Source organism: Ctenopharyngodon idella, chromosome 24, assembly GCF_019924925.1.
Source record: "Ctenopharyngodon idella isolate HZGC_01 chromosome 24, HZGC01, whole genome shotgun sequence".
NCBI classification, from domain to species: Eukaryota; Metazoa; Chordata; class Actinopteri; order Cypriniformes; family Xenocyprididae; genus Ctenopharyngodon; species Ctenopharyngodon idella.
In genome coordinates, this window is record NC_067243.1 from 3,698,260 (window position 1) to 3,721,727 (window position 23,468).

Here is a 23,468-nt window from a genome sequence, read left to right on the forward strand (position 1 = left end):
TTGATATATCATGTCTTCTGCATTTAAAATATACACATTGTGCACAATGAGGCTCAACACTATAGCAAACACGACTGACTGGTCAATGCAGTCAAGAGTCTCAACACTAGTGTTACAGGTTCAACATTCACATTATTGATGATCATCAGGTTACAGAAACAGCAGCTGTTGAGAGAAACTCACACACTTGAGAAAGTTCAGCACTAGATGTGTTACCTGGGTGCATGCTCCGGTCCACTGTGGCCTTTATTAATAAACAGCAGCTCCACACCCTTCCTCTGGCTGTATGTATAGAGTGATGAAACTGGGTGCTCCATTTGTTCCTGTCTTCTATGTTAATGTTCGTCTGCGTTTCTTCTGTTATACGTTTACTGGCGGCTGCTGGCAAACAAACAGGTTCTAGGTTTCAGTCTCTCACCTTCTCTGGCAGCGGCCCTCTCTTCTTCAGCTCCTCCAGAGCCGCTTGGGCCGCCGCCTTGCTGCTACTGGAGCCCTCTGGGAACACCTCCTGGACAATTTTTATCTGTGCAGTGAATCTAACCGAGAGAAAGATGAAGGAGAATGACGTCAGTCACAGCAGATCCTCCAGATCTCATGAGGATTCATCTGCTTTCACTCACTGAAGGACTCGTATTATAGATCTGTAAGCTGCTCTTATCATCCTCGCTGCAGTAAATATGGGCTTGTGTGTTTGTTTCCATCGGAGACTACAACACTTTACTAAACTAATATTATATATTATACATTAATAACTAACTCACTAATAAAATGAATGTCATGCCAACACTATAGCAAACACGACTGACTGGTCAATGCAGTCAAGAGTCTCAACACTAGTGTTACAGGTTCAACATTCACTTTATTGATGATCATCAGGTTACAGAAACAGCAGCTGTTGAGAGAAACTCACACACTTGAGAAAGTTCAGCACTAGATGTGTTACCTGGACGCGTGTTCCGGTCCAGATTTACTCTTATTTACAAAGGCCACCTCCAGTCCCTTCCTCTGGTTGTACGTGTAGACACATGAAACTGGATGTTCCATCTTTATCTTTAAGTTCAGCACTAGATGTGTTACTGGACGAGTGCTCTGGTCCAGCCTGGCCTAAAATAAAGGTAACTTCCATGGCCTTCCTCTGGCTTTAATTGTACAGAGCTGAAACTGGATGCTCCATTGTTGATTTTGTTCTTCTCGCCTCCCTTTCAGCCTCACCCACCAGGACAGCCACTGCTGCTCGGGCTGCCTCCTCTCTGGCCTGCCTTTTGCTGGAGGCGCTCATGAGGAGGAAGGTGCGCCCCCCCATCTTCACTCGGTAGCTAAACCTGAAAGACAGAGACTGTGAGCAGAGACTGACAGGTGTGTGACACCTGATCTACATGACAGTGAGGACACAATGAGGTGAGATCAGAGGTGTGTGTGGTTTATCCTAATTTTCATACTGCTGGAAAAAGTGTCCAGGTAAACACAGTTGAGATTCAGAAGAGACGACTGCGTTTAAATGAAGAGTGAATCTGCTAAAATATTGTTCAGCAGCTTTAAGCTTTCTTGAATCAGATATCGTTTGACCTTCAGGGGTCCGAATCGGTGAATCCTCCTCAAGTTGTCTCAAAGGCCATTGGTGAATCTCTGGCTCCTCATGAGGCCTTTTCCTGAACGTCCTTCATTTATGAAGGTCACTTCCAGGCATTTCCTCTGGCCATAGGTGAAGCGAGCAGAAACTGTGTGGTCCATATCTTCTCTGAGGAGGGCAAATACATTCCTGCATTTCACCCTGTGGAGCTTCATCAGGGGAGGTTGAACGTTGGCAGTGGGGGTCTTATGTTCCTGAAAGCATAAAATAAGAAGGGTTTTTTCATAAATCTTATGTTCAGTTACTCAGTGGAAAATCAATGAATGATACCTGTCATGTTTCACAGCACTTAAAAACGCAGGGTGAGTTTCACACTGAAGTTCAACACTTGGAGTTAGACGTGAGGGAACATCTACTGTCAAAAGGTGTATAATGCAGTAATCTCTGACCCAAACACAGATTAAAAGGAGGAAATATGGATCTTGAGATCCACACAGAGTCCATTTGAACAAAACATTAAATGACACCCCACACAAGACTGAGAAATCTGAACAAATCTATATAGACATGATACTGATGAACAACATGTAAGAAAAGCTTCAGACTGTAGAGTTTGGGATCATGTGATGACGGAGCCGACGGACACAAGAATCACACCAGAGATGAGAAACAAGAACCAAGATGAGGTTTATTTACAAGCTGCTGCAAAGATCAGCAAAGAAAGTGTTAAAGGAGTTTAATAAAATAAAAGGTTAAACAGTAAAACCAATTAAAAACAAGCTTTTCTAAAACGGACAAAATCTTCAATAAAAACGAGTTAAGTCAAATACAAATGGATAAAAAGTAACTTCCTTAAATAGTTAAAATAAAAATGTTAAGCCCACATAAGTTATAAAAACATGGTATTTAAAAAAAAAAAAAAAAAATTCTTAATTAGATGAAATAAAATGTTGAGCAGTGACATCAGTCAAGAGTTAGAGAAACTTGTTCATGCTTTCATCTCCAGCAGGGTGGATTATTGTAATGACTCCTCACTGGCCTTCCCAACAACACCATAAGACATCTGCAGCCCGTCCAGAACACTTGCCTGGCCGAGTTGTGTGGTATTTTTGACAACATTTCCTCATAACTTACTGCATGTAATAACTTGATCAACTCTGCTGAAGGTCCTTGTTAAATGTTCACGCTCTTCTTTGACTTCACACTCGACATGATCTCTGCGCTCTCTAATATCACTAACTGCAAGTTAATCCATAACTAATCGTGATTGGATGGTCATTTTGCTGTACGAGGATCTTGGCTACTTTTGATCAGACTATTCTTGCATGACAGAAGACTACTACTCGCTCTATGATCACCCATCCATAAAGACATTAGTACAAAAAACATTTTTGTTCATCTGTTCTTAGAGTTGTCAATTCATGATACTTTCTCATCTCAATTCTATCAGAAGCCTTCGAATCACGACACTTTTAGGCTGAAACTCAGAACAATGAAACTGATTCTGTTCACATCTACTGAAGTGATCAAGTCAATTTTACAGTTGTGAACTCTGTTATGAGACCTCAAGAAACAGCTGGAAAGGAGTTTCTATAGTATCTTTGTGATGAAACACGAGTCTTGTTCAGATCAGAAGTGAAAACACATGAACAGATGAAATAAATCAGGGTTTCTCTTCAGCTTCTAACCCGTATCAGAGCCTCAGCAGCTGTATTTGATGCTTCTTTCTGCACATTATGACATTCAGAAGAAATATTCTGATTCTTACCGCTTCTCCAGCTCTTCAGATGATGATGATCACACATATACACACCAACAAACAGCACATCTCCAGCTGGAGATCAAACCTCACTGAAGAAAGAGAAACGCTCAACTCGGATCAGCTGTGTCTCACAATCAATCATCCGTTTGAACGAATCGTTTGAGTCAATGACTCACTCATTAAGACTTGCTGCCTGATTCATAATTAGAGTATCATTTCATATTTTCATTTTCAAAGCTTCAAAAATATAACACTGATACATTTAATAAGGTAATTATAAAAACCATCCTTATAAAAATTCTTAATGAATTTCTGATCCTCAAACTTCTCAGAAACAGCTGAACAGTAAAAATTTTCTGCTGGAACACAAGCTATACAGCAGAAGAGCTTCAGTCAGTCTGAATCATTCATTTAGTTCATTCATTTATTATTTAAAGCCACATCAGCAGAAAAGGACATTTTTCATGGTAAACTAAGAGTAAATTATATACACTCCTCAGTTTAGTAAAGCTACAATTTTCCCAGAAGAAATCATTTTAGAAATGTCCATTAATGAAGTTTCTGAATGAATCTGTGGTCTAATATCATTAAAGCAGGACAGGCCAGTAAAACCTGCTTTATCATCCAAACTGATTCTGGCTTCAGTGAGAGTTATTGTGTTCAATAACTGAAGTGTTTTAGTTTCAATCTGATCAATGGAAATGATTCCTAGTGTCTGTATATCTTCAGCTATATATATGCTTCAATATATATATATATGCATGCTTCAGTACTTCTTGATAGGGTTTGAATGTACAAGTTCATGTTTATACACACAACTAACATCCACATGATGCAGGTAAAAAACCCTTATCATAAGGCCCATATCATAATGGAAGGGTTTTTCTTAAAGGATTTTTTTCTCAGAACTGCATTGATAATTATTACTAAACATGTTTGACTAGATTCTGGATCTTAATTTATTTAAAATTGAATACAATTATTTTAAAGGATAAATGACTTTCTTCTAAATTTAAATTATGTCGGTTAGATTTTAACTAAAAATAACAAATGAATATAGCTGATGAGACACTGTTCAATAGAAATATTAAGAAAATCAGTGTGTATATTTTCTGTTCTCCAGTTGAGGGCAGCATTGGACCAAAAATGAAAAGCTTCTCCTGTTTCCCTGTTCTCTGTATGTCTCAATAGACATTTTCAGTATCTGATATTTAGGTATTCACTTCTCTATAATTGCATTTAACAGAACAGAAATGTGTGCAATAAAATTTCATGTATCTGTGTGAAATTGTGTAGCCTACAACATTTATTATTCTAGTATAATATTGTTTATAACTATGTAACTAAAATTGACTGAGGCGAGTTGCAGTGAGAAACCGAGTGCAGTTTTATTAGAATAAGATACGTGAATCTGTAAACCAAACACAAAATAAACTCACCAAAATGGGTTGCCTGAACAAAGCTAGACAAAAGAACAATGAAACATGAGGGATATTTATACAAAGAGACTAATGACAAACAAGGAACACCTGTGAACAATCAAGACAATGACCCAATCACAAAACAGAACTGATAAACCACATGACTAAATCAACCAATGAGAACATGGCATGATCACATGAGGAGCAGGGAATCACATGACATGGCAAACCATGGCAAATCGAATCATAAACAAAGCAATGACACATTAACCTGAACTTGAAAATAAATCAAGGATCATGGGCGGGCCTGGGCCATGGAGCAGAGGGTCCTGGTGCACTGGCTGACCTGGGCTGTGCATTGGTGGACCAAGCTCCTCAGCCTATAGCGCAAAGGTACATTTATGTACCTAAAGTGTACATATTAATACCTTTTGAAAAGGTACATCCCTATTTTTTGTACCTTTTTTTTTCTGAGAGTTACAGTAACTGTGTATATGTGTTCATCCATCCAGATTGGTGACAGAAGTGGATGATACAGTGTTTCTTATGACCAGCGATATGTGAAATATTCAACTATTTTGACTGAATGTCTAGTGAGTGTAACACATCTACATGTTGTAAGATAATTTTTCCATGGAATCAGATCTGGGAAATCCTTCATCAGGGTCTATGAGAGAGAGAGAGAGAGAAAGATCAAGTCATGAATGTTGATGTAAAATAAATGTCATTATTCTTCATACACATGGATCTGTGTCAGTGTGAACAGTAAGTAAAATGTCATTTCTTTGACATGCACAGGAAGTAAAAGATGTGATTTGTGATTCTTAATCTTTAGCTAATGATAAAAACTTCAGATCTACTTTGAAAACAGTGAGCAGTGATTTAATGTCTCAATGAAGTTTCAGCATGTGAAAGCATAAATCATACCTGTTCCTCCTCCTCCACCGGGCATTTTCATCAGAAAGAGAAGAAGAGATAAATGTTTAATGTTATAAAACTCAAGTGTTTGATGGTCTTCCAGTGGATCTCTTCCAAAAATCACCCGTAAGAGATCTAGATCTGACAAAAGACAAACAAACATATGATGAACACCTCAAAATTATATAAATCAATAATTTGTAGGCCTACATTCACAAATGCTGTTTATGAACAGATAATTGCGTTTATTTTTTATCTCCAGAGACCCACCAGGTGCTCCAGGAATCTTCTCTCTGAACTTCTCCTTCAGTTCTCTGATGGTGGTTTTATTAAACTCTTCTAATGAATCCGCCACTTCTAACGGTTTATTCTTGCTGTCATTAAAGTTGACGAGGACCTGATAGATCATTCTGAATCTGTTTTAGCAGAAAATGACCATGAACAGAGAAGAAACAGGAATAGTTTGATCACTGTAAGTTAAATCATGAAAGCGACTGTCAGTTTCACTTTCACTTTGATTCAGTGTGTGTTAAAGGGTGTGTTTAACTGATCATAACCCGGTAGAGTTAGTTCAGAAGGACAATGAGAGGAACAGAGTACAGAAACATGAATCTGAACATTATAAGTTCAGGCCAATGTGTTATTTAAAATTTGGTAACACTTTATAATAACTTACAACCTTAATAATATTATATATATTATAGATATTATATTGGATGCACAAAAGTTGCCTCCATATACACAACAAGCTATAAAGGTAAACCTTGTTTTATGACAGCACAAACCCATCTGTCTTCATCAGAGCTCAACATTTTCATATAATGCATCTCATATCAGATCAATTGCACATGACTATCTTTGCTTAATGTTATGAACAGCAGCTACACTAATTATTCTCCATTTGCTTTTCTGTTTCATCTCGGGACGCCCGTCCTGAGGTGACTAGAGAGTACATCAGCTTCAGTTTGGATCCAGCCTCTTAAGAAGACCTCAGATGACCAACACCTGTGAAGAGACGGCGTCAACTCCTGCGAGGACTTCAGAAGACGCAGCATCTGGATCAACACGCACATTCCCAAATTTCTATATATCCTAATTATTGTTAATATGTAATTCATTATTTCTAGGAGCTCATTGCTTCTACCTTCAATTAAACTGCTAACAGTGATTGTAAATTAAATTGCCTAAATTATTACAGTTAGCTAACTGCATGATTATATGTACATTTCTGAAACCACATACACTGGACAGTCACCTCCGATACCAGATTCTCTAAATTGTAAAGTTGACATGCATTCGCTGTAAAGCTGCTTTGAAACGATATGTATTGTGATATGTATGCGCTATAACAAATATGTGAATTGAACTGATCAGGCACATTGTTGGCACGTTACTATTTTGAGGAAACTGAAATAGATTGCGCCATTGACCAACTGAAACTTGGTCTAAAGTCAATGGTGCAATATTTGTTTTGTCATTTAAATAGCGCGTTAGAAATAAGTGTCTATATGCGGGTGCTCAAGGTGCGTACATTCTGCTTATTACACACACAGGGACGAGCAGCAGCACACAAACATGCCAAATATTAAAAATAAAAGGATTACAATGTAAAAGATTATTATTATGTGCATAAAGATAAAAATGCTTTGGTGGAATGCGACTTTTCTGTAGATAGTCTGCTCGCACGCTTTAACGCTTTTAAGCGTTTCCTCACTATAGAATACTCCCCCCGTATTTCTGGTTAGGAAAGTAACCAGGTGATTGTGAGGAGACGGGGCGGTGGAGGGATGCTGAAAAACTGTAAAGGAATATGGGTGAGTCGACTGTGTCTATATATAGTGCTTCACTCATGCTGATTGGGTAGATACGTTGATTACTGCTTGTTGACAGCTGGCTGACATGACATGATGATTAGTCAGATTATTTAAACGTTGCTCCTCCTGAATTTTGTTAATAAAACATTCTTTTCACAAGTTCACCCTTACAAATAATCGGATAGAGTAAATAATATGTGTATTTGGTGTGCTGTCTGAGGAGAGGGCTCCGAGCTCAAGCCCGAACCCAGAGTACTCCCCCCAAAAAGTTGCAACTAACATGGGACAGCAGCCGGAAATCATGTTGATAACATACACACCTGACAGAGTACAACTGACCACAGGACTTCATTTCAGCACCTGAATGGACATGCGGTTGACACATCCCACAAGAACAATGATAACACCACACGGCCACAACAACCACTGTTCACGGACACAATCCCGACTGAGCCCTGCCCACAGAGCTCACCGATGGACAGTGACGTGTTAGAACTGCTCCAAGATTCAGCACCCAAGGACGACTTTCGGGAAAACAGTCAGGGAAGCCAGGACAACATATTACAGCCTCCGGTAACACCAGAGCAACAGCCCCTCTCACCGGACACGTTATCCCTCTTCCAGCATCCCCTCTTCTGTGTTTCTCAGAGAAAATGGAGGAACTGGTGTATGCTGGAACCAAACTCTCCCACTCTTTTGCTGCGAGCCCCCAGATATCAACTAAAAAGCAGTGAGCCCCGCAACCACCAAAGCCTGTGGGCCCAGCTCGGCCTCCACCTCCTCCTGTTAGAGCTCTTCGGCCTCTGCCACAACGCCAGGGCCCTCACCCTCCTCCATCTGTTCTAGGTGAACCAAAAACAACCGATAACAGCTCTCAGTGATGTGTGGGAACCCAGAGTGTCTGTTGCTTTCTCTATTTCTGTTTTATTACGTGATAGAAAGCCTAAGGCCTTCTCAAACCGTTTGGCAAACCCATTTAATCTGCTGCCTATTACACATCAAACTAAGATTACTGTAGAGACAGAAAGTAAGACTGTTAAGTTGGCACTTTTAAACATCCGCTCACTTAAAAATAAATCACTTCTAGTCAATGACTTAATAACCACAAACAACCTAGATTTTATGCTTCTAAATGAAACATGGCTAGAAGACAGCTGCAGTGCAACAATCCTCAATGAAACAACCCCTCCTAAATTTACTTTTATGAGTGTCTGCAGAGCTGTTAGGAGAGCTGGAGGTGTAGCTGCTCTATTTAAAGATGTCTATCAAAGCAAGCAAGTGGTGATTACTTGTCTTTGGAATATCTGGGTATTGTGTTAAAAGGTGCTCCTCGCATTCTACTTATAGTTATGTACAGGCCTCCAAAATACTCTCCAGCCTTTGTTGAGGACTTTACAGAACTGTTATCAGCAGTTTCCACAGAGTTTGACTGTTTTGCTATTACTGGGGACTTTAACATCCACATAGATAATGCAGAATTCAATATGGCAAAAGAAATCCGAACAGTTTTGAATACTTTTGATCTGACTCAGCATGTACATGGACCCACACACAATCGCGAACACACTCTAGATTTAATTATCAGTAAGGGTCTAAACATTTCATCCATAGTCATTAAGGATGTAGCGCTATCTCTCCTACTTTTGAAGCTAGATCAATTTTGGTCAAAAAAGTGATGCTTAAATGAGAACACTAGTGTGCTGTTTATGAAGGCTATATCTTTAACACCAAGCATATCTGCAGACTCTGTTGATTTTCTCCTTGATTCCTTTAACTCAAAAGTAAAGAATGTTATTGATAACATTGCTCCTGTGAAAGTCAGGAAGAAGAGTGGCAGACAAAAAGCACCGTGGAGAAACTCAACAGCAGTGCAAAATATGAAAAGACAATGCAGAAAAGCTGAGCGCATGTGGCGAAAGACAAAGCTTGAAATCCACTATAACATCTATAAAGATATCTTTCGTGCTTTCAGTGTGGAACTAAGCAAAACTTAAACAACACCCGCACTCTTTTTGCTACTGTAGAAAGACTAACAAACCCCCCAAGTCAGATTCCCAGTGAAATGCTCTCAGAGTTTGCTTCCTTCTTCTCTGAGAAAATCAATAATATCAGAAAGGCGATCAGCACATCCTTGAGCTGCACTGGGGTAAAACAGATCAGATCACAACCTCAGAAAGTAGCTATTATGTCTGATTTCAAAGCAATTGATGGTAACATTTAGGAAGAAACAGTACAGCACCTTAAAACATCAACTGCGCCCTTGACACACTTCCCACATCTTTTTTCAAAAGCGTTTTTAACTGTTTAGAAGCAGATCTCCAAGAAGTGGTAAACGCCTCACTTCTTTCTGGGACTTTTCCAAAATCCCTGAAAACTGCAGTGGTTCAGCCCCTCCTGAAAAAGAGCAGTCTGGATAACACCATATTGAGCAACTACAGACCAATCTCAAATCTCCCTTTCATAGGCAAGATCATTGAAAAAGTTGTTTTCAATCAGCTGAACAAATTCTTAAGCTTGAATGGATACTTTGACAACTTTCTATCTGGTTTCTCATCACAGCACAGAGACAGCGCTCATAAAGATAATAAATGATATTCGCCTAAACACCGATATAGGTAAATTATCAGTGCTGGTTCTACTCGACCTCAGTGCTGCATTTGACACTGTCGATCACTACATAGTTCTTGACAGGCTGAAAAACTGGGTCGGGCGTTCTGGGATGGTTCTTAAATGGTTCAGGTCATACTTTGAAGGGAGAGGTTATTATGTGAGTATCTGTGACCATAAGTCTGAGTGGACATCCATGACATGTGGAGTCCCTCAAGGCTCAATACTTGCACCCCTCCTGTTCAATCTGTATATGCTGCCACAGAGCCAAATAATGAGAAAGAACCAAATTGCATATCACAGCTATGCAGACGACACCCAGATTTACCCTATCACCTAACGACTACAGCCCCATTGACTCTCTGTGCCAATGCATTGATGAAATAAAAAATTGGATATGCCTAAACTTCCTTCAGTTAAACAAAGACAAAACTGAAGTCATTGCGTTTGGAAACAAAGATGAAGTTCTCAAAGTGAACATGTACCTTCACTCTAGGGGTCAAACAACTAAAAATCAAGTCAGGAATCTTGGTGTGATTTTGGAGTCAGACCTGAGTTTCAGTAGCCATGTAAAGACAATAACTAAATCAGCATATTATCATCTCAAAAATATTGCAAGAATTAGATGCTTTGTCTCTAGTCAAGACTTAGAGAAACTTGTTCATGCTTTCATCACCAGCAGGGTGGATTATTGTAATGACTCCTCACTGGCCTTCCCAAAAACACCATAAGACATCTGCAGCTCGTCCAGAACACTGAGCAGAAGCAGAAAATATGAACACATCACACCAGTCCTCAGGTCCTTGCACTGGCTTCCAGTTGCATTTAGAACTGATTTTAAAGTACTGTTACTTGTTTATGAATCACTCAATGGCCTAGGAGCTCAATACATTGCAAATATGTTCACTCCGATCATCAGGATCACATCAGTTAGAAATACCAAGGGTTCACTCAAAGCAAGGAGAGTCTGCTTTTAGCTGTTACGCCAGCCGCAGCTGAACCAGCTTCCAGAAGAGATCAGATGTGCTCCAACAGTAGCCACATTCAAATCCAGACTCAAAACACATCTTTATATCTATGCATTTACTGATTGAGCACTGTGCTATGTCCGAACTGTTTGCACTTTATTTTATACGTATTATCTTTTTATTCTTTTAATTCTTTTTCTTATTTTTATTTCATTTGTAATGTATTTTATGTATCATCTTTTTATTTCTGACTTTTAATGCATTTTAAATCTTGCTGTCTGGTTGAAAGAGCTGGGAGAATTAGGAAGTAAGCATTTGTTATCCCTGGATGGAGCTCTGACAGAGTTAGTCCAGGAAGATTTGTCTGTAAGGGTACTGTTTAAACGCACAGCTACCTGACAAATATAAATAGTTATCCCTCTGCATGAGGAAGATCCATTTAGATCCACTCTGACGGACAACAAAAAACTCCCTGAAACTTCCTAACTCTTCCATCCAGATAGCGGAATTCTGTTTTTACTGTTATATATATTTCTTATGCATTCCATTTTTATTATTATGAATTTTGTTCTTCTTTATGTAAAACACTTTGAATTACCATTGTGTATGAAATGTGCTATACAAATAAAACAAAAAAATAAATAAATAAAATAAAAAACTTGCAGAGTGCGAAGCTGAAAGTGCTAGTCGTAGGGAAGGGTTAGTCACTGGACCGGGAGGCCTTCTTGCATCGCGAGTGTTTGATCATGGCATCATAAAGGTGAGCCTCGCTGGTAGTCGGTTGTGGAAGGTTGTGATGGTGTAGAATTAGCTATAGAAAAACAGAAATTTTCAAATAAACTGAGCTCCTGCGGGAGCGTGAAGGAACATCACTGCTGCGGCAGTTATTAATAATAATTTATAAGTGACTTCTAACTGAATGTTATTATATGGTGTTACTGAAGTTTGTTTGCACACCTTGTGGTTTGTATGTGCTCTGGAGTCAAAACAGTGTTGCAGTCCTTTTGTTATCAAGTAGTGATTTTTCTTTTCTTTCTAACATTGTTTTGTTATTAAAAGGTATTGTGTTTTTCTTATATTAACTCTGTTGTGGGAAGCTGTAGGGAGGGGTGCCAGGAGTTAGTCAGGGATTGGAGGGAAGCTTGTGTTGTTATTTTTTTTTTCTTTTACCTGCATAGGTAATTTAGTTCTCCTTCCAATAGTTAGTAACCCTTTTGTTTGTTGTTTTGGCTAGACCCTCTCCTCAAGATTGTTATAATAATAAAAATAATTTTTAATTTGCATCATCAAGCGGTGGACTCACATTTCTGGGGTAGATGACTGATCCTTTTTGGTTTAAGTTAATCTTGTTACTGTCTCCTAACCCTAGACTGGGAGAGTTTGTATCAGTAGGTATCAGTCTGTGCACTCATCCTTTTCTGATGACGTTCATGCCGCTAAATCTTCATATTTCCACAACAAGATCAACAGTGCTTCAAACACATGCACTCTTTTCTAAACATTCAACTCTCATCTGTCCCCCTTTACCACTAACCACCAACCACTAACCACCCACCACCCACCACCAACCACCAACTACCACATCCTTAACTGCTGATGATTTCGATAACTTCTTCCCTGACAAAATAACAACCATCAGCAGTCAGTTCTCAGCTCCACACACAGAACTCAAACCAACCACAGCCACAAATCTTCTCTCTTCCCTTACTGAGGCAGAAGTATCTAAACTTCTCCTTTCTAGTCATCCTATCACCTAACCTCTAGATGCCATCCAGTCACAAAGAAAAAAAATGCTTTCACTTCCTTGATTCCCACCCTATTCTAGCTTATGCTACTCTAAGCAATATCTGAAACATGTATTGTGAACACTTGTGTCTTGTTGTATTCCAAACTTGTAAGTTGCTTTGGATAAAAGCTTCTGCAAAATGAGTAAATATAATGAAAACAGAGTCCAGTTCTGAACAACTCCATTTGAGCAAAGCATTAAATAACACAAAAAACCCACACAAGACTGAGAAATCTGAACAAATCTAGATAGACGTGATACTGATGGACATGGACAAAATGTAAGAAAAGCTTCAACTTTATTCTGCAATCAAACACTTTCTGTCCTACAGACTGTAGAGTTTGGGATCATGTGATAACGGAGCCGACGGACACAAGAATCACACCAGAGATGAGAAACAAGAACCAAGATGAGGTTTAGTTACAAGCTGCGAATCAAAACAGTCTAAAACTAATTGGAACATACTCATTTTTTTCTAAAACTAACACAAATACATAAAATGATTAAAAACAGGAGATAAAACAATCAATAAATACAATGGATAAAATCAAACAGTCATATTCATAAATAGCTAAAAAGAGAAAAAGAAATAAAATGTTCCTCCAGACAAGCACAAATTAATGAAAGAAAGATCTGAAATGGGTGTGTCAGATAAAGGAGAGATGCAAAATGTGTAGTGTTGGGAGGGAGGTTTCCAGTAACGTGGTTGGGAACCACTGGTGTAGTTGGTGTGATGCAGATGTGTGCAGCTGTTGCTCTCTAAATAAACACATGTGGACTGAACAGCTGAGCTGGGAAAATGTAACCATGTGACGCGTGTCTGAGATGACAGTGAAGTGTGCTGCGTTTGTGTCCTTCACTCCAGAAAGTTCAGCATTTACACAGACAGAAAAAGCTTTAGCGTCGCGTCTGATTACGTAGAGACTGATCAGAGTCTGTGTGTTTGTGGACTGAGTGTCTGTGCAGTTCAACGGATTAGGTGTGTGTGTGTGTGTGTGCTTGCACAAAGGGTGTGTGTAGAGTCTAGTGCAGTAGTGTTGATAGTTAGTGTGGAGATGCCCTGGCGCATGTCAACCACTGTCCTGGCTATGAGTAAAGAGCCCCACTGCCTTGTGGTACGTCTGTAGAGACAAGGTTAAGGAAGCACACCCTGACAGAAAAGCAGTGTGCTGAAGGTGTGCAATAGGTGGGCCTTAACAGACAAAGGACCTGGCAGCCTTCTGCAGCCAAGATGTGGGACCGGTTGTCCTGGGACCACCCTTGCCACCGGAATTAACCTCATCATGGTGAAGATAGTGCTACTGGGAATGGTACACCCCTCTGGCACTTTAAAACCCTCCTTGCGCAGCTGACCACGGTGACAATACCTGGACCGTACTTATGGTTAAAGTCTGACGGCGATGGGAGCAGGTATGAATAGACTAGGAGCTCCTAGTCAGAACCCTGCAAGCAGCGGCACAGGGTATTCTGTCGCTATCAACTGGTACTGAGTGGCAGCTGTTTCGGCAGACCCCTGTGCGACTTACCATGCCTATCCAGTTTTTCCACTACTGCGGTCGAAATAGGGAAAATAAGAAACAATAAAATATATAACTTACAACATGGAATGTAAGGACTCTCCTGGACTCCTGGACATCTCTGACAGACGTCACCGGAGAACAGCCCTGATCGCTGCTGAGCTGAGCCGCTCATCTTTATGGAGTAGGATTGGCCATCAAGAATACCCTTCTACCAAGTCTCACAGAAATACCTGTTGGCATTAGTGAAAGGCTAATGACCCTCCGTATCCCCCTGGCAAAAAAGCATTATGCCACACTTCGGTTACACTTTTATTTTACAGTGCTGTAGTTACACTGTGATCACTCAAATAAGTACTGAGTACTATTAATTAACGACATGTACTTACTATAGAGTTACAGTTAGGGTTTGGTTTAGGGTTAGTTACTTGTAATTATGCATAATTGACTGTTATTACTATACTAAGTACATGTAGTAACGTGCAACTACGACACAGTGAAATAAAGTGTTACCCACACTTCTCAGTGCTTATGCACTAACTTTACCATCTGAGAATGAGGCCAAGGAATGCTATTATTAGGCACTGGATGAAGCTCTTTGCCGGATACTTAAGAGTGACAAGATCCTCTTGCTTGGACATTTTAACGCTAGGGTGGAACAGAACAACAGGATATGGAGTGGAGTACTAGGTAGGCGTGGCATTGGCATGGTGAATGTAAAAGGCATGAGGCTAATTACTCTTTGCTCTGAGCATAACCTTACCATAACCAACACAATCTTCCAGCAGAAGGCAAAATATAAGACCTCGTGGATGCACCCTCATTCTAAACATTGGCACATGATTGACTTCATCATTGTGAGGTGTAGTGACATTCACGTGGATATTCTCATCACTCGTGCCATGAGAAGTGCAGAGTGCTGGACTGACCATCAGATGATTGTGGCCACGCTCCATATGAAAGTTCCCGGCAGCTTCAGGAAAAGTGTCGGAATGATTGTATGCAAATTGAACTGAGCTGAACGATGACATCACTGTTTTCTCCAGTGCTGAAATAGATAAATTAACTAAATTAATAACTATTGATTCTTACATCAGAATGAATCAATACTGAATTTACTTAAGCTGGACAATGTCACCATTTTCTTTAAGAGCTGCTGTGCAGACAAAATTATATACCTGTTATCACTGTAAACCTGCTTTGACACAATCTGCACTGTAAAAAGTGTTATATAAATAAAGGTGACTTGACTTGAATGATGATCTGGCCAAATGTGGCATTGAATGATGGCACTTGGGCGGACCTCTTCTGTTTGCCAGATCTGGGCCACAAGCAGGCCATTGAAATGCCTCATGTCAACCAAGAGCAAAGAAATTAACCAAACTGGTCCATTTCTGAGCCACAAAATCTGTATATATTATTTATAGTCACCTCAGCATTAACAAGCCTGTTAACAAGCAGAATCACTGAAGGAAAGAAAAGAACTGAAAAAAAGAGACCAGTCACAGCCATAGATGAAATCAACTGAAGATAAAAGACATTTAATCTCTCAAGATCTCAGCATTAAACAACTCCACAAACAGCATTACCAGCTTCACTTATTACTGACTGACTTTATTTCTGTCATGCATCTACAGGAGTTTAACTCTCATGTTTGTTTCATTTGAGGTTACCATGATGGTGATTGGTGTTTCCATTAGTCTCAACTTTTATTATATATTCATCTTCTCTGGCTGTTGTGATAGTGTTTCTGTCAAACACATTTGCAGTAGCAACAACAGTTGAAGTGAGATCAGCTATTGATGGTTTTATAACCATTGTGAAATATTCACTGATGTCATTTGAATGTAATAATTGTCTTGATCTTTAATACATTTAAATTACAAATCGCAATCATCACTCAATTAATCACTTAATTATCTCATTAACTTTAGCACTGCTTCAGTGTTAAATTAACACTCGAGTATGGTCTCACATATACTCCCAGGAGAGTAAATTTAACACTGGAGTTTTTGCTGTGCATGAACATCAGCTCAGCCTGGCTGAAAAACTGTGCTAATTAGCAAATCCAGGTAATTGGAACAAAATACTGAGGAGGACTTTTACTTTCTGAACCTGGACTTTACACCTCTGATCTCAGGGTTATGCTCCACATAACATTAACAACACAGAACAATGAACTGAAAAAAGACAGGACTTCAATAAGAGGAACAAAAAAGCTAGCACAAGGAAACAGGTCACATAGGCAGACATGTTGTTTCAAATTTGTGTCTTTCATGCTTCTGTACACCAAGGATTCATTTCTAAAACATTACAGTATGTCCTCAGGTTGGATGACATTTCCTGAATCTGCAGTACAGTAAATCATGTTGAATGAAAACTGTAAAATGGAGCCTAGTTTTACCAAGAGCATATGAGGAACCCCCTAGTGTCTTCTATACATTTTGTGGGATTACAAATTTAAGAATCTGTTTAAGATCTGCTGATCCTACATCCTGACATAACCTCACATGAAATACTAAGGTGAAGTATATTGTATTTAACATTTTGAGGTAAAGATAATGACAATTTAAGGAGATCGAGGCAGGCAGCCCAGGTGTCTGTAACATTAACCTTTTGTCTTCATGCACTTCCTAACCATTTGGCTCAAGATACAGCGGTGCCTTTGTCTCTATGATAATGTAAAGGTTTGGGCGATACTGTCAGACTGAGTGGATTAGCACCTATGCATTTGAATGACACCGTTATGCTGATTAGATCATGGCTGGGAAATGTAGGGAATGGGCTGATTCCTGCACTGCATTTGCATGCTTTGTTTAGATTGTCTCCACCTCTACTCTATGTATCCCTCCCCCTTGAATGTATATGAACTACCAAGTACACTGCCTTAGTTAGACTTGGATGACTACAGCGATGCACAGCGCGTTTCTCAATAAAGAGTAACTTCTGCTTGAAAGATATCCCAACGTCTCCTGGTCTCTGCTTCGACGAGGACACAGTTTCCTACAATTTCTATCATGATATACTAGTTCCTGTTTATTTATTGGTGAACGTGATTTCATCAAGTACAACATCTTTGTTGATCGTGGAACAACATTGCAATCAACCAATCAGATTTGAGGACAGTTTACAGTTCCTGTCAGTTTTGGTCTTAAAACCAGGGTTTGGTGCTTCTACATCATCTCCCTATGATTTTAGGGAAAAGTTAAGGGTAGGACTACATTTTTGTCTTACATGCAAAAAATCATACTCCCTGTTTGGTTCAGTTCCTTTGTCCGGTGTCGTCTATGTTAAGTGGGTGTTTTCTGTGTTTCCTCTGCCTGTCCCCTGAGTGTTTGGATTATAAGACTATAACTATTTCCTATCATGTGAATTATATACTAAAACCACCCGTGATGGTACAGATAACCAGCAAATTTCATCAGAAAATGGGCATTGGCTTCAGTACAAATAAGAGTTGTGATCTCTTTAATATAAAAATATATTTAAAAAATACAGAAATAAAATTATTTTAAAAAGTTTATGAAGATTCTGAAAGCAATGAATGAGATCACATAATATGTCATCTAGATTTAAAGTAGTAACAATAAATGATATTTTATTATATGATATGATTTATATGATATTTTTAAATATGATGGTTTCATTATAAATATGGGTGTTATATCTGAGGTGGATACCCAACTTAATGATGTGATATTTACAATCTGAATCTAACCATGTCATGTCAACAAATGGAAAAGTCAGCCAGCTATTTATTATCATGTTAATTATTGTGCTTTTTACCCCAAATACTTTTACATATGTTTCCATTATTGAACAACTGCTGCTTGAATCACCTTGAACAAAACTGAAAATCTTTAAGAAGGCCTTTGTCTGAAAATATAAAGATTAATTTAATCTATTCAGTAACGCTTTATCTTACAGACCAGAAAGTACTGCTTAATTACAGCATAATTATAGTGTTAGTATAGGGGAACAATATGTAAAGTCTTGGAAATAAATGCATAACAACCAGGAAAATAACAAATCTTTTAAACTGTAAGTATTTTAGCACTAAGGTATACTTATACTATTATGACAGACAACAATCTTACATTTGGGAGTGATTTAGTGAGAACATACACCGCACACCTTTCTGTAATAAGTGTACAAATATATAAAGGCGTTTTTAAAATTACGGGGTAGGTTACAGCAATAACAACAGTAATCAATACGACCCCAATGGATAAATCAATGTCTTCTGATGTGAAACTATAAGTATTTGTACAAAAAATAACAAATATTTTAAATTCTTAAACTGTAGACTAATGTTTTCGACCAACTGTGACCTGCACGTGCATGACAGAGTTGAGAGTTCATGCTTGACATAACTTTTTTTAATAATTAATGCTCACAACAAAATACACAGAATAACAGATAATAACAATGAGAAACAAACAAGACAGAAGAACAGAGACGGCAGCTCTTGCATGAGTTTCACATGAATCTCCTGTGAGAACGTCATGAAACTTCAAGCTTCATGTTGCTCATTACAATATGATTTATCAAACGTGAAGTCGACTCTCATACACACGCTGGTGACAGTTGGTCGGAAGCGAAAAGATGAGTAAACCATGAGAACATTTCTGGGTGTACTGTGTTTTCTTTTAATACAGAATACAAAATAGCAAAAGTCATGGGATTCCTTCTTATAATTCATCAGTGGAAAGATTGAAAAAGAAGAAGAGGAACAAGAGGAGGAAGAAGCCACGCAAGAGAAACAACAACAAAAAGGGACAAAGCGTGTTACTTTCTGTCAGGACTTTAGAATCTGAAATGAAAAGTTTAAAAAAAAAAAAAAAAAAAAATGTTTTGTAGACCTGTTTTGGATTAAGTTGTTTTTCAAATATTATCATTATTTTTTCTAGGAGTCAGTGATATCAGATTGTGTGTTTTTTTTAAAAAAAAAAAATTTTTTATTGTACTTACCCTGTAACTACATGGAACAAGAGTATATTTCCCCAGTACAAAAAAATTGCAATAGTTGTAGTATTACTTGCCTTGAAACAACTTAATCAGTGCACTTTTGCAATAAAAACAAAATACTGTATAAATGCACTGAAATGTAGCCTACCCCGTGATTTTGATGAACAAAAAGTGACAACAACCAGACTCAGGAGGCAAGAGAACGTTTGAATAAGATTTATTTAACAGATAGTATGCAAATTAGTAACAAAGATGAAATGATGAAGTTCTTTGGCGTAGGCCCTGTCCATAGTCCAAATCCAAAGGGTAGCAGATACTTGCAGTTCCTGCCTGAAGATGAAGGCAGGGGTGGAGACTACCCCTGATGTATGGACAGGGACCGACCTGGTGGTGGTGGGGAGGATGGGGGGATTCATTTGATGATCAATGTTGTTTGGTCCCTCTCACAGGCTGAAGATGGTGAATAAACAATGATTATCATTTTGATTTCCTGTGGTTACATGAGAGCAAGACCAAATGAATCAGAGTGACCTGTTTTGAAAAGTATTAAATAGGAAAAACACTGACTTTTGCATTTAATCACACTCTAAGTATCACATCCATAGTGGTTTCTTTCAGTTCCTAGTTTTTGCACTATTGTCAAGAACTAAAGTAGATGTGCAGTGCTATATGTTTCTCAGCACTGAGTCTCCACCTGAATGGAAATAAAGCTTGTGGATGTGTCGTAATTTGATTTTCTCTATTTTACGGAGCAAATCTGTGGCTTCTACATGAAGTACTTTAAATCTCGACAGCAGTGGTGTACCTAACAGACTAGAGTTTGTAGGTCTCACAACATCTATTCACAGCCCAATTAAACTCTGATAAATGATATGTTGATTATTCTGTATTCATCATGTAAGGATTGATTTTACCAATTCAAGATTCCTATCCTGTAATAAATCAATAAAATTCACTAATCTGAAGAGAGGAACTACGAGAAAGAGCAAACAGCTGGCCCAATCTGCCCAAACAGGGTCAAACTAGAAGGAAATGTGAGTACTCAAGCAAAAGTAGGCCACTCAGGAACTCAAAACTGAGTTTTGTTAATCAAAAGTCAACTTTTCAGAATACAAATGCCTTAAATTATAATGATTATTTTATATTTGCATTTTTCTTATGTCTCACTTTTTCAGCAGCTCAGTTCTGATATTTGTGGAGCCTTCATAGTAATATTTACATTAAGTTCAGGATAAATTATGTGTGTGTGTGTGTGTGTGTGTGTGTAATATAAAATGTATGCTTTATAATTTTTTACCTGAGATGTCATTCTTCTCTTCATTGCTGTATGTGCACAGCTCCAAACCAAATGTACAGTGAAACTACAAATAAAAAGAAAGACCTGCTGCATTAGTGCATTAATAAACTGCAAACTGTAAATGTAATTATCAAGTTCAGACACTAGGAATCCATTTAAATAGATTCAAAACTATAACACTTCAGTTCTGAGCCTGATTAAACATTTAATTGAAAACAATAATGCGATTCTGAGAGTTATTTACATTTACTCATTTGGCAGACGCTTTTTTCCAAAGCGACTTACAAGTGAGGAATACAACAAGCGAGTCGTCATGACGAGAGAAATAGATACAAGAAGTGCTCACAATACAAGTCTTAGGCAATGCTCAGAGTATCATAAGCTACAATAGAGAGGGACTAGAGGAAGTGAAAGGATAGGTATAAGAATTTTTTTTTTTAAATTAAGATGAGGTTAAGTGCTCACGAAAGAGATGAGTTTTCAGCTGTCTTTTGAATATTGCCAGGGATTCTGCATTCCGGATAAAGGTAGGAAGATCGTTCCACCAGCAAGGAACAGTGAATGAGAATGTCCTGGAGAGTGATTTCGTGCCTCTCTGTGATGGTACCACAAGCCTTCGCTCCTTTAATGAGCGTAGGCTTCTGGTAGGAGTGTAGACTCGTAAGAGTGAGTGGAAGTAGGAGGGTGCAGAGCCTGTGGTAGATCTGTAAGCAAGCGTCAACGCCTTGAATTTGATGCGAGCAGCAATTGGTAGCCAGTGAAGAGAGATGAAGAGAGGCGTGACATGGGCTCTTTTGGGCTCGTTGAAGACGAGACGTGCTGCAGCGTTCTGAATCATTTGTAGAGGCCTGATTGTGCATGATGGCAGTCCAGCCAGAAGAGCATTACAGTAATCAAGCCTAGAAATGACCAGGGCCTGGACCAGAAGTTGTGTTGCATGTTCTGTTAGAAAGGGCCTGATTTTCCTGATGTTGTATAGTGCAAATCTGCATGACCGAGTGGTCTTCGCAATGTGGTCTTTGAAGGTCAGTTGGTCATCAAGGATTACTCCAAGATTTCTGGCCGAATTTGATGGGGTAATAAAAGTTGTACCTAGCTGGATGCTGAAATCATGATTTAGAGTCGGATTGGCAGGGAAGACGAGAAGTTCAGTCTTAGCCAGATTGAGCTGTAGATGATGTTCCTTCATCCATGCCGAGATGTCCGCCAGACAGCTTGAGATTCGTGCAGCTACTGTGGGATCATCTGGTTGGAATGAAAGGAAGAGTTGTGTGTCATCAGCATAGCAATGGTAGGAGAAACCGTGTGCCTGAATGATGGGACCAAGTGATGTAGTGTAAATGGAGAAGAGGAGAGGTCCAAAAACTGAACCCTGAGGAACCCCTGTGGTCAGTTGATGAGCTTTGGATACCTCCCCTCTCCAGGCAACCCTGAAAGACCTTCCTGTGAGATAGGATTCAAACCAGAGAAGTGGAGTACCTGTGAAGCCAAGTGATGAGAGGGTGGACAGAAGGATCTGATGATTCACCGTGTCAAAGGCAGCAGATAGATCAAGCAGAATGAGAACTGATGATTTGGAATTAGCCTTTGCAATCTGCAAGGATTCAGTGACCGACAGTAGTGCAGTCTCAGTCGAGTGGCCACTCTTGAAACCAGATTGATTGACGTCCAATTGGTTGCTCTGTGAGAGGAAAGATGACACCTGGTTGAAAACAACTCGTTCAATTGTTTTTGCTATGAATGGTAGGAGAGAAACAGGTCTGTAGCTGTCTACAAGAGACGTGCTTAATGTGGGTTTTTTAAGCAGCGGGTTACCCGAGCCTGCTTGAATGTGTTAGGGAAAGTGCCAGTGTGGAGAGATGTGTTGATAATGTGTGTAAGTGCTGGTAAAAGTGTAGGAGCGATGGCTTGTAGAAGGTGTGAGGGAATGGGATCTAGAGGGCAGGTGGTGGGATGGCTGGAGAGGAGAAGTTTAGATACTTCTGTCTCAGTGAGGGGAGAGAATGAAGAGAGGAGGTGTGCGGCTGTGTGTGTGATTGGTCTGAGTTCCTGTGTGTGTGGAGCGGAGAACTGACTGCTGATGGTAGATGTTTTGTCAGTGAAAAAATTAGCAACATTATCAGCAGTTAGGGATGGAGGGGGACAGAGGAGAGAGTTGAATGGTTTGAAAAGTGTGCGAGTGTTTGAAACGCTGTTGATTTTGTTGTGGAAATAGGTCGATTTAGCAGCATGAATTCCAGCAGAAAAGGATGAGAGCAGAGATTGATAGCTACCTGGGTCAGATTGGTCTTTTGATTTGTGCCATTTCCTCTCCGCAGCCCTGAGTTTGGTCCGATTTTCATGAATAACATCGGATAACCAGGGATTAGAGGGAGTAGCACATGCAGGCCTGGATGACAGAGGACAGATACTATCAAGAGATGAAGTTAAGATGGAACATAAAGTGTCTGTTGCTGTATTCACATCCAAAGATGAGAACTGTGTGGGTGAGGGAAGGGAGGATGACACGACAGAGGAAAGATGAGAAGAAGAAAGAGAGCGCAGGTTTCATCTGAAGGTAACTGGTAGAGGGGTTGGTGGTGAACAAATGGGGAGTTGCAGATTAAAAGTAATGAAGAAATGATCGGAAATGTGCAGAAGTTTTACCAAGATGTTGTCAGTGACGCAGTTGCGTGTGTAAATGAGGTCAAGTTGGTTGCCAGATTTGTGAGTACTTGTGGCAGTGAGCCGATTAAGATCGAATGAGGCTACAAGAGAGAGGAAGTCTGAAGCATAAGGCTTCTCTAGATGAATGTTAAAATTGCCAAAAACTACAAGAGGGCTACCATCCTCTGGGAACG

The 23,468-nt window shown here is 39.3% G+C and overlaps 2 long non-coding RNA genes across 2 annotated transcripts; both read right to left on the reverse strand.

Moving 5' to 3' along the window:
- Positions 1-4,695: 4,695 nt before the first annotated feature.
- On the reverse strand, positions 4,696-6,172 carry LOC127507832 (uncharacterized). Its single transcript, XR_007928465.1, has 3 exons — positions 5,942-6,172; positions 5,681-5,812; positions 4,696-5,420 (listed from the first exon to the last, which is right to left on the reverse strand). It is a non-coding gene; the product is annotated as an uncharacterized LOC127507832 (long non-coding RNA).
- A 12,716-nt stretch (positions 6,173-18,888) lies between these two features.
- LOC127507837 (uncharacterized) lies at positions 18,889-21,075 on the reverse strand. Its single transcript, XR_007928470.1, has 3 exons — positions 20,873-21,075; positions 20,629-20,692; positions 18,889-19,781 (listed from the first exon to the last, which is right to left on the reverse strand). It is a non-coding gene; the product is annotated as an uncharacterized LOC127507837 (long non-coding RNA).
- Positions 21,076-23,468: the final 2,393 nt, after the last annotated feature.